Below are 10,498 nucleotides of genomic sequence, written 5' to 3' on the forward strand. Positions count from 1 at the left end.
TTATCCCATTTCCACTCAGGAATAGCTAAAGGTTGAAGGGTGCCAGCAGGTCTCTGATGCTCTGCCTTCACGCGAGGACAAACGTCATAGTTAGCAATAAATTGAGCAATTTCTCTCTTCATCCTAGTCCACTAGAACCTCTGGCGTAGGTCCTGATACATCTTAGTACTACCAGGATGAATCGTGAGAGGAGATTCATGCGCCTCCTGAAGGATTAATTGTTGAAGATGTTGATTCTTGGGAACCACCAAGCGACTCTCAAAGAAAACAACACCACGATCATCTATAGAGAAACTACCACCAACTCCTTTGTTAATGTTTCTCTTGATCCGGGAAATTCCCGTATCCTGCTTCTGAGCAGAGATGATCTGATCCACAAGAGTAGGTTTCGCCACCAAGGTAGAAAGGAATCCATGAGGAGAAATGTGAAGGTTAAGTTTACATAATTCCTCATGGAGAAGTGGTTGGCCCAGCTGCAACATGAGATTGTTGCAATAGGACTTACGACTTAGCGCATCAGCCATGACATTCCCCTTGCCTGGGGTGTAGGTAATCCCTAAGTCGTAATCTGAGATCAACTCCAACCAACGTCTTTGCCTAAGGTTCAAATCTGGTTGGGTGAAGATATACTTGAGACTCTGGTGGTCGGTGTAAATCTTGCAACGTTTACCGAGAAGGTGATGTCGCCATGTCTTAAGTGCATAGACTACGGCTGCAAGCTCTAGATCATGTGTAGGATAATTCTCCTCATGTGGATGCAACTGTCGAGATGCATAGGCAATCACATGGCGATCTTGCATAAGAATGCAACCTAGTCCCTGTCGTGAGGCGTCACAGTAGATAACAAAGTCCTTAGTGAAATCCGGTGGCACAAGTATGGGAGCAGAAGTCAGGCGTCTTTTCAGTTCCTGAAAACTGTGCTCACACTATGGGGACCACTCAAACTTTTTATCTTTCTTAAGAAGTTCCGTGAGAGGTTTGGCCACTTTGGAGAAGTTCTCAATGAAGCGGTGACAATAACTGGCTAGACCAAGGAAAATCCTAACTTGCTTGACTGTTTTAGGCGGAGTCCAATCAAGAACGGCCTGAACTCTCTCGGGATTGACAGCAATGCCCTTACCAGATATCACGTGGCCTAGGTAGGTCACTTCTAGCAACCAAAATTCACACTTGGAGAACTTGGCATAAAGGCGGTGCTCTCTGAGTTTTCCTAGCACAAGTCTAAGATATTCGGCATGCTCTTCCTCGGTCTTCGAGTAAATAAGGATATCATCGAGGTAAACCACGACGAATTTATCTAAGTACTCCATGAAGATTGAGTTCATCAAGCGGGAGAATGTAGCTGGAGCATTAGTTAGACCAAAGGACATGACGGTGTACTCATACTGGCCATAACGAGTGACAAAAGCCGTCTTAGGAATGTCCCCATTTCTGATCTTGATTTGGTGGTAGCCTAACCTAAAATCCATCTTGGAAAAAACTGAGGATACAGCGAGCTGATCATACAAATCGTTGATCCTGGGGAGCGAATACTTGTTCTTTATCGTGACCAAATTAACGGGACGATAATCTACAACCATCCGGTCCGTACCATCCTTCTTCTTAACGAAGAGGACGGGGCAAGCCCAGGGAGAAGAACTAGGACAGATGAAACCCTTTTGCAAGGATTCATCGAGTTGTTTCTTAAGCTTGGCTAGTTCTAAGGGTGCCATCTTGTAAGGTCTCCTAGTGATTGGAGCGGTTCCTGGGATAAGATCTATGACAAATTCTACATCTCTGTCAGGTGGAATGCCTGGCAGTTCCTCTGGAAAGACATCCGGAAAGTCAAGGACTACCGGGATATCTTCAAGGTCTGGAAGAGGGTTGGCATTAAGAGAATAGAGCTGACGCTTTGCAACTCTGGTGGAGACAGCAACTATCTTGCCAGATGGATGTGTGAGCTGAACAGACCTGGTGTAACAATCAATCTTGGCATAATGAGCTTTCATCTAGTCCATACCCAAGATGATGTTAATATCTGTAGACTTGAGGGCTATAAGTGATGCAAGGAATACAAGTCTGTCGACAAGGATTTCATTACCATGGCTTACACTAGAAGTTTGCCATTTGGATCCAGGAGTTTGAATTACTAGTGGAGAGGGCATATCACAAAAGGATATGTTGTGCAAGCTGGCATAACTTTTGGAAATGAAGGACTGAGATGCTCCGGTATCAAACGTTCAGTGGGAGCTGACTTGACAAGGAGTGTACCAAGAACGACATCCGGATCATCATGAGCGTCTTTAGCTGAGACGTGATGCACACATCCACGTTCAGTGGGAGCTGACTTGACACTAATCATCTTTCTTGATGGCTTACCACGACCAACAGACTTCTCAGGCTAGGGTGGAGCATAGTTGGTTTCAGAGTAGTCACATGCATAGTGTCCTAGCTCTCTGCATGTGAAGCAAGTCCCTGAAGTAGGACGTGGGCCCCCATTGACAAGCGGTCTACCAATAGGTCTGGGTGGAGCATATGACTGAACTGGGTGAGGCGCCACAGAGGATGGCCTCGATGAATATCCGGGTGGAAGAGCGGAGTTCGGAACCCAAATCCGGCGCTTCTGCGAACTAGAACCGGAGGAAGAAACCAAATCACAGGTGTGCTTACGAGACTCCTCGTAAGTGAGCTGAGCTGTCTCTGCATTAATGGCCTTATTCACAAGAGCCTGGAAGGTATTGCAATGGTGCAAGTGGAGATCACGACGCAACTTGGGGTTGAGACCCTTCCGGAACCTAGCCTGCTTCTTGGCGTTTGTGGACACTTCTTCTGTAGCATAGCGGGCGAGGTTCTCAAACTCTCTACTATAAGCATCAATAGCCATCTTACTCTGAGTGAAACTACAGAACTCTTCTCTCTTGCGGTCAATGAGAGCATGAGGAATGTGATGCTCATGAAAAGCCTCGGTGAAATCTCTCCAGGTGGTTATCTGGCCAGCTGGAAGCATAGCCTCATAGTTCTGCCACCAAATACTAGCAGGACCTTCCAAATGATAAGCACCGTAGGTGACCCTGGCACTTTCAGCTACGTTCGCCGAACGCAGCTTGTGTGTGATACTACGGAGCCAGTCATCTGCATCGAGTGGTTCAATGGAATGATGGAAGGTAGGTGGTTTCAGACCAATGAAATCATAGATGGACGCTAACTCTTTGTGCTGACGGGAGGTGTTCTCCTCAATACGTGCTAACAAGCGGGTAGACTCTCGCTTGTTCTTCTCCATCTCTAACATGAACTCTGCCAACGAAGGCTGGTCGGGAGGATCCTCATCCCTACCATCTCCGGGGTTCCGGCTACGAGCAACAGAACTTCGGTTAACTGACGACATCCTGAAGAACCAACCAAGGAAACAAAGGATGGATTAAGCATCATCATAAGGATGTAGATTATAGTACGAGGAAAAATACTATCTCTTCAACTCCTAGGACAATTCCGGCAGCATAACGGCAGTAAAATGCTCGAAATGAGACATTCTGCCAAAGACGGGGTAGCACCATACTCAACATCATCACTCAAGGTTCTGGGATATTACTAAACAGGCTACACCGGAGGTACTCAAACTGGCATATGACTCAGATCAACCAAACCTTAGAGACTACGGAGTAGTAACACGTGATCCTGATAGACGGAAGAGAAAGCCTAGTTCCTTAACCCCGTAGGAAAGATAGGATGACTCAGATCAGAAGGCATGAGGCATAAGGAGTAAAAAGAGCCTTACGTTCCCTTCCACAATCAATTCCCCTATATAGCTAAAGAATTTCTAGACTCAACTTCGACCAGGTTGGCTTGCTAATCCTACAGGCAGTCAGGCTCTGATACCAAAGCTGTCGGGACCCCGATTCTACGTCACACCGATCTAGCATGTAAAACCTCATATCACTTTGCGGCCTCACGCACGGTATCCCCACGGGTGTCGCCTTACCATGGCTCGGGACCGTTTGCTCCTTTTGGCTCACTTATATGATAGTGTCGCTAGCATCCATATGACAAAGAACCCGGGCCGACATGGCTAGTCGTGAACCCAAAGCGGCACAGACCTATGGAGACAGGCATACATGAATCACATCGAGCATGTCGGTCAGCAGCGTATGAATCCGGTCTGTAGCACTGGGCTAACAGGACTCCGGAAGTCACCGCGTGCCATTTCCCCGAAGGGACAGACATAGGAACAAAGTGGAACACATGCCGGCCAGTCAAGTGTTCTGAGCAGTAGTGCTGGGCTAGCAGGACTCCGGTGAACCAGGCTGTAGCGGACTACTATGGCTCAAGGAAGCACTAGACTACATTTCCCCAGAAGAGAGGCTGCCAAGGATAAACAACTAGATTGTCGGATCCCACACATAGCAATACACGTCACACGTACGCATAACATGCAAGTATGTGCTGTACAACATGGCATCACAACATAACGCAACTCATATAGATAAAGGCCCAGAAGAGCCACATAGCATTAAATACAAACATGGGTCACATGACCCATCATTCAGAGCATACAAGCAACGGAAGCATTACATGTCTGAGTATAGACAACAGACAAATACAAACATGGGTCACATGGCATCACAACGGAAGCCTGACTATCTACAAGTCCCTCCAAGGTACAAGATCGTAGCTGAGGTAACAAGCTACTCGTCGAAGTCCAAGCGGTACTACTAGTGAGACAGATGTCTCACCTCCAAAACATAAATAAAGCAAACGTGAGTACAAAGGTACTCAGCAAGACTTACATCAGTTCCTATCATACATGCATTTGTATCAAGAAGGTAATGTGGGGTTTAGTTGCAGCAAGCCAGCTGTGACTCAGTGGCTATCCTGTTCTACGACAATGAGAAACTTCTTTGAGGTGAGGCAGCGTACACGAGTCCACTAATCACCACATCAATACACTACTATGGATTCATCCCCGTCTCTCCTATGAGAAGGCCATCCATAGCACTCACACTTGTCTTGAGCATTTTAGAGTATCCACTTTAAGTTGTCTATGTACCACGTAAGCATCCAAGAAGTCCATAACCGAGCACATGGCTATTTGAATAGATCATGATAACCCTGCAGGGGTGTACTTCTTCACACACGCTCTCACCACTTATCACCATATACATGTCATGTATCTCGGCAACCTTCAAGCGGAAGCCTGGCGAGGGTGTCGGCCACGACCTGACTAACCACGCAAGACTCTAGTCCAGGTTTATCGCCTATTTTGGTTCCAACTACAAGCAGATCCGGCCGGGGTGTCGCTCACGGCCCCAAACGATGTGAGCAGGGTTCCCAAGCCCACCATCCTGGTGCCACTTGGTACACCGTGCCACCTGTGCCTAGTCTGTCCCGAGCCCACCCTGCCGGGTGCCACTCGGTAGAAAAAATAGCACTACCTACAAACACCAGAAACTATTTGCAACTCCTGGACAGAGTTCAAGGCGGTTAATCAGCCGAGAGAGCTTGGAGCACCCGGAGCCCAATGTGTGGTAGTAGCTAGTCATTGGACAACTTACACAGAACTCAGTTCTTAAGGACGGTCCCAATGAGACAACCCACCATGTACTCCTACATGGCCTCTCACCGCTACCTTTACCAAATCGTGTTCACACACTTAACTCTCAGCACCAGAACATATCATAACACTCCAATTCATTCCTGATGAATCAGACTTGACACAACTCTAAGCAATAGCAGGCATGGCATGGTAAGAACACAACATGGCTCAAACAACTCCTACACATGCTAGTGGGTTTTAACTATTTACTGTGGCAATGATAGGTCATGTAGAGGAATGGGTTCAACTACCGCAGTATAAAGTAGCAGTTGAATCATTGTGCAATAAATGAGAGCAGGAGCGAGAGAGTAGGATTGTATCGGAATGAACAAGGGGGTTGCTTGCCTGGTAGATCAACAGGAGGGCACTGCTCCACTGATAGGTGCTCCCGAACACTTTCCGGAGTAGGACCTATCGAGAAGGAACGGTGTTGAAAATCAAACACAAGTATATGCAACAATACGATGCATGATCATGGCATCAATATGTGATGTTGTTTGAGTTAAAGCACCTAGCATTTATTTGGTTGAAGTCCATTTGAGCCAAGGGTTCAAATACAACTCCAAATTACGCTCTTAAATATGCCATAAGTGTGTTTTCATACATACAGCATGTATAGGTTGGTTTGTCATGCCTGAAAATGGTACAGATGGATAGATTGAATTTTTCAGATCATTTTTCATATATAAATTATTTCAATCTGAGCTACGGGTGAATTTCTATGAATTTTTGAAGTTTATATCATTTTCTGGAATTTCCTATTTTATTTTAATACCAGAAAATGATATATTGCGTCAGCATGACAGCAGCATTGCGTTAGCAGGTCAAAGGCGCTGACCAAGTCAAACCTGACATGTGGGATCCACACATCAGTGTCATAGTTAGTTAACAGAGTTAATTAGATATTAAACTAATCCTAACAGAAACATTAGCAGGGCCGGGCCCCACCTGTCATTGACCTTGGGTAGTCAAACCCCAGGTCAACCGGGAGGGGTTAGACCGGTCAACCCCACCGGCGTTTAGCCGTCAGCGAGGCCGAACACGGCGGAGGAGCTCGGGATCACCGTTCCGGCGACCAAAAGGATGGCGGAGAGCACTGGGGCATAGCCCGTGCTCTCCCACATCTAGTGGGGTAGATAGGAGGAGGAGGGGTGGCCGGAGCTCGCTGGAGCGAGGCTCGCGGCGGCGGCCGGAGCACGGGTTCGGGCGGAATCGAGCTACGGGGCATGGCAGGGGCTGCGGAGGGCCTCTACGGCCTCTGCGTGTCACCAGGAGCAAGGTGACGCGCGCGGGAGCGGCTGGCTCGGCCTCTGGCCACGGCGGCGCCATGGCCGGCGGCGAGGAGCTCGCGGGCGCGGTGGTTGAGCTAGCTGGACGGGGCAAACAAGCACGGGGAGGAGGGGGAAACAAAGTAGAGCTCACTGCGGATCTAGCGGAGGCGTCAGCGAGCTCGGGGAAGCATTGGTGCGGCCGGAGCGTTGTCGGCGATCTCGGGCAGCCGGTGGCGAAGACGATGGCGATGGCGGCGATGGAGGCCGTCCGGAGGTGCGTGGCTCGACGAGGAGGTAGCCGACGATGTGGCGGAGGTTCTGAGCACGACGGGGAGGCGAGGCCGTGGCGGTGGGCGCGGCAACGGCGTGCGGCGGCGACCGAGCCGCTCGTTGCGTGCGAGGGAGAGAGAGTAGAGGAGGGGATGGGGATGAGAGAGAGCGAGAGAGACGGGGGGTAGCGTGGCGACGCCAGAGGCGTCCAGGCCATCGAGGGGGCGAGGCAGGCAGGCAGGAGGTGGCCGGCGTGTGCACGCGCGCGTCGGGCACATGCACGCCGTCCTCCTAGCAGGAGGTAGGCAATGACTTGGCCTGGGCCAACAGTGCTGGGCCGGCACAGGTAAGGCCCAGGTGAGTCATTCTCTCTCTGTCTTTTATTTTATTTTTGTTTTCTATTTTCTGACATTTGTTTTGATTTGATAAAAAATACCAAATCATTTTATTTAATTTTGACAATTTTTGCAGGGCCTAAGGGATTATTCCAAAACCCCTCACCAAAATTCAGAATTATTGGACAATATTTCATATATATAAAAATATTTATCCAACGCAAATAATTACTGGATTAACTCCAAATGTCCAAAATAAATATTTATGAGTTCCTTAAAATATTGGTTTGATTTTTACCTCTGACCAATATTTTCAGAGAGTAACATGAACATTTTCTTGGACCTTTTTGGAGAAATTTTTATCTGGATTATTTCCAGAAATGATTATGAGGGTTTCACAAATCCCCATTTCAAATTTGATGTGAATTTAAACATGATGCACAAATGGCTAGCTGGTCTAGGTCATACCAGAACTAGGGATGTGACACTTGGCAATACGGGCATGTAGATCGCCTTCCTTGTAACCGACTCTGTGTAACCCTAGCCCCCTCCAGTGTCTATATAAACCGGAGGGTTTTAGTCCGTAGGACAATATACAATCATACCATAGGCTAGCTTCTAGGGTTTAGCCTCTCTGATCTACTGGTAGATCAACTCTTGTACTACTCATATTATCAAGAATAATCAAGCAGGACGTAGGGTTTTACCTCCATCAAGAGGGCCCGAACCTGGGTAAAACATCGTGTCCCTTGCCTCCTGTTACCATCCGCCTTAGACACATAGTTTGGGACCCCCTACATGAGATCCGACAAGCATCTACCCCTGTATCCTGATTTTGAAGATAATATTGTTGTGATGAATGAGGAGGAACCATCATCTGTTCAAGCACATGAGAAGAGAGCCAAATCAAAGGCTGAGAAAGCTACCAAGATACCAAGTGTTGAAGAGGCATCTCATGTTTTCCTGAAGAGCAAGCAAGATCAACTTGCATATTTGATCCAGTCTACACTTAGGATTGAGATGGGCTTGGCCACCCTAACTCAAAACCAGGAGAGCTTGGAGAGGATCATAGAGACCAAATTTTATGATCTTGATCTGAGGGTAACTGAGATTCAAATAGCAGTTGAGAAGCTTCAGGAGGAAGCAGAAGGGAAGAGAGGCAAGGCAACCACAGATGCATTTCAGCGAGTGCCAAGGAGTCAGAGGTCTGCTGTCGTGCTAGTGATACATTCTAGAGCTACAACATCAGCATCAGCAGCTATAGCTCCAGTGCACCTCCAGCAGCCACTCCACCGGCTCCAACTACATCAACATATGCCTTCGTCCTTGGAGTTCTCCCTACACCACCTCCCGAAGACCAAGCCTGAGAGACGCATAGCACTATGCATATTTGAACTTTTTGGTAACTTGTTGCCAAAGGGGGAGAAATATGTATAGATCATAGGCTTCGAGAGAGTGTTTAGATGATACTATCTTTGCCTTTGGTTGAACTTTTTATTGTGTGAGATACTTGTGTGATCATGTGATTGATCATTTGCTACCTTAATACTTGTTTATATGATACTATCTTTTATATCCATATATGATCATTCACTTGCTTGGTGATGAGTGCATGCTTTTAATTTCTATCATTTTGAGCGCTCCACCAAGATGTATGTGACATGGAATAGTAATCCATGATCCTAATCGATTGTGCATTTGCATTGAAAAGCAAATTTTAAATAATGCACAAATTTAGGGGGAGCTCTTGCTTATCACATAGTTCTCCAAGCGACGATGTTTTTCAATCTTATTATCTTTTGTCGAAGCTTTGATCTATATGTTGTCATCAATTACCAAAAAGGGGGAGACTGAAAGTGCAACTATCCCTGGGTGGTTTTGGTAATTCCTAACAACATATAGCCCATTGAGCTAATGCTATTTCAAGATAAATATTTCAAGAAAGCTCAATTTTCGGCATGGCATGGATTAGAAAGTGGACCCATCAAAATACTAAGAACACATGTTGGCTCAAGCTCAAGACTCTACATTTTACTTTTAGTGATCCAAGATAACATTGAGTCCATAGGAAAAGCCAATACTATTAGAAGGGGATGAGGTGTAGCTTAATGAGTTACTTGCTCAAAATGCTTAGTGATATGCTCCAAAACCCTAAACTACTTTCTCATATCCACATATGTCCCAAACCAAAAGTCAAACTCGGCCCCACCGAAATTTCCTACCCGGCGCCACCGAGTTCACTTGACATAGCCACTGCCACAAACCCTAGTCATTTCGGTCTCACCGATAGGGATCTCTGTTTCCCTTCATAACGTTTCCGTCCAACCAAGATGAGCGATCGGTCCCTCCGAGATTGCAATGCAAACTCTGTGTTTCTCCTTCGTAACGTTTCGGTCTAACCAAGATGAGGGAATTGGTCCCACCGAGTTTGCCTCACCAACTCTCTGTTTTCCTATTACCAAAATCGGTCCCACTGAGTTTGTGTAATCGGTCTCACCGAGATTAAGTTATGCCCTAACCCTAATGGAATCGGTCCCACCGAGGTGACATGTTGGTCCCACCGAAAATCCTAACGTTCACATTTTGAACTAAATCGGTCTGACCGAGTTTCATGATTTTGTCACACCGAGTTCGGTGATTTGTGTGTAACGGTTAGATTTTGTGTGGATGCTATATATACCCCTCCACCCACTCTTCATTCGTGGAGAGAGCAATCAGAACATGCCTACACTTCCAACATACATTTTCTGAGAGAGAACCACCTACACTTGTGTTGGGGTCAAGATATTCCATTCCAACCACATAAATCTTGATGTCTAGCCTTCCCCAAGTTGCTTTCCACTCAAACCCTCTTTCCACCAAATCCAATCCTATGAGAGAGAGCTGAGTGTTGGGGAGACTATCATTTGAAGCACAAGAGCAAGGAGTTCATCATCATATCACCATATATTACCTTTTGGAGAGTGGTGTCTCCTAGATTGGCTAGGTGTCACTTGGGAGCCTCCGTCAAGATTGTGGAGTTGAACCAAGGAGTTTGTATGGGCAAGGAGATC

The sequence above is a fragment of the Triticum urartu genome, chromosome 4 (assembly GCF_003073215.2).
Source record: "Triticum urartu cultivar G1812 chromosome 4, Tu2.1, whole genome shotgun sequence".
Classification (NCBI taxonomy): domain Eukaryota; kingdom Viridiplantae; phylum Streptophyta; class Magnoliopsida; order Poales; family Poaceae; genus Triticum; species Triticum urartu.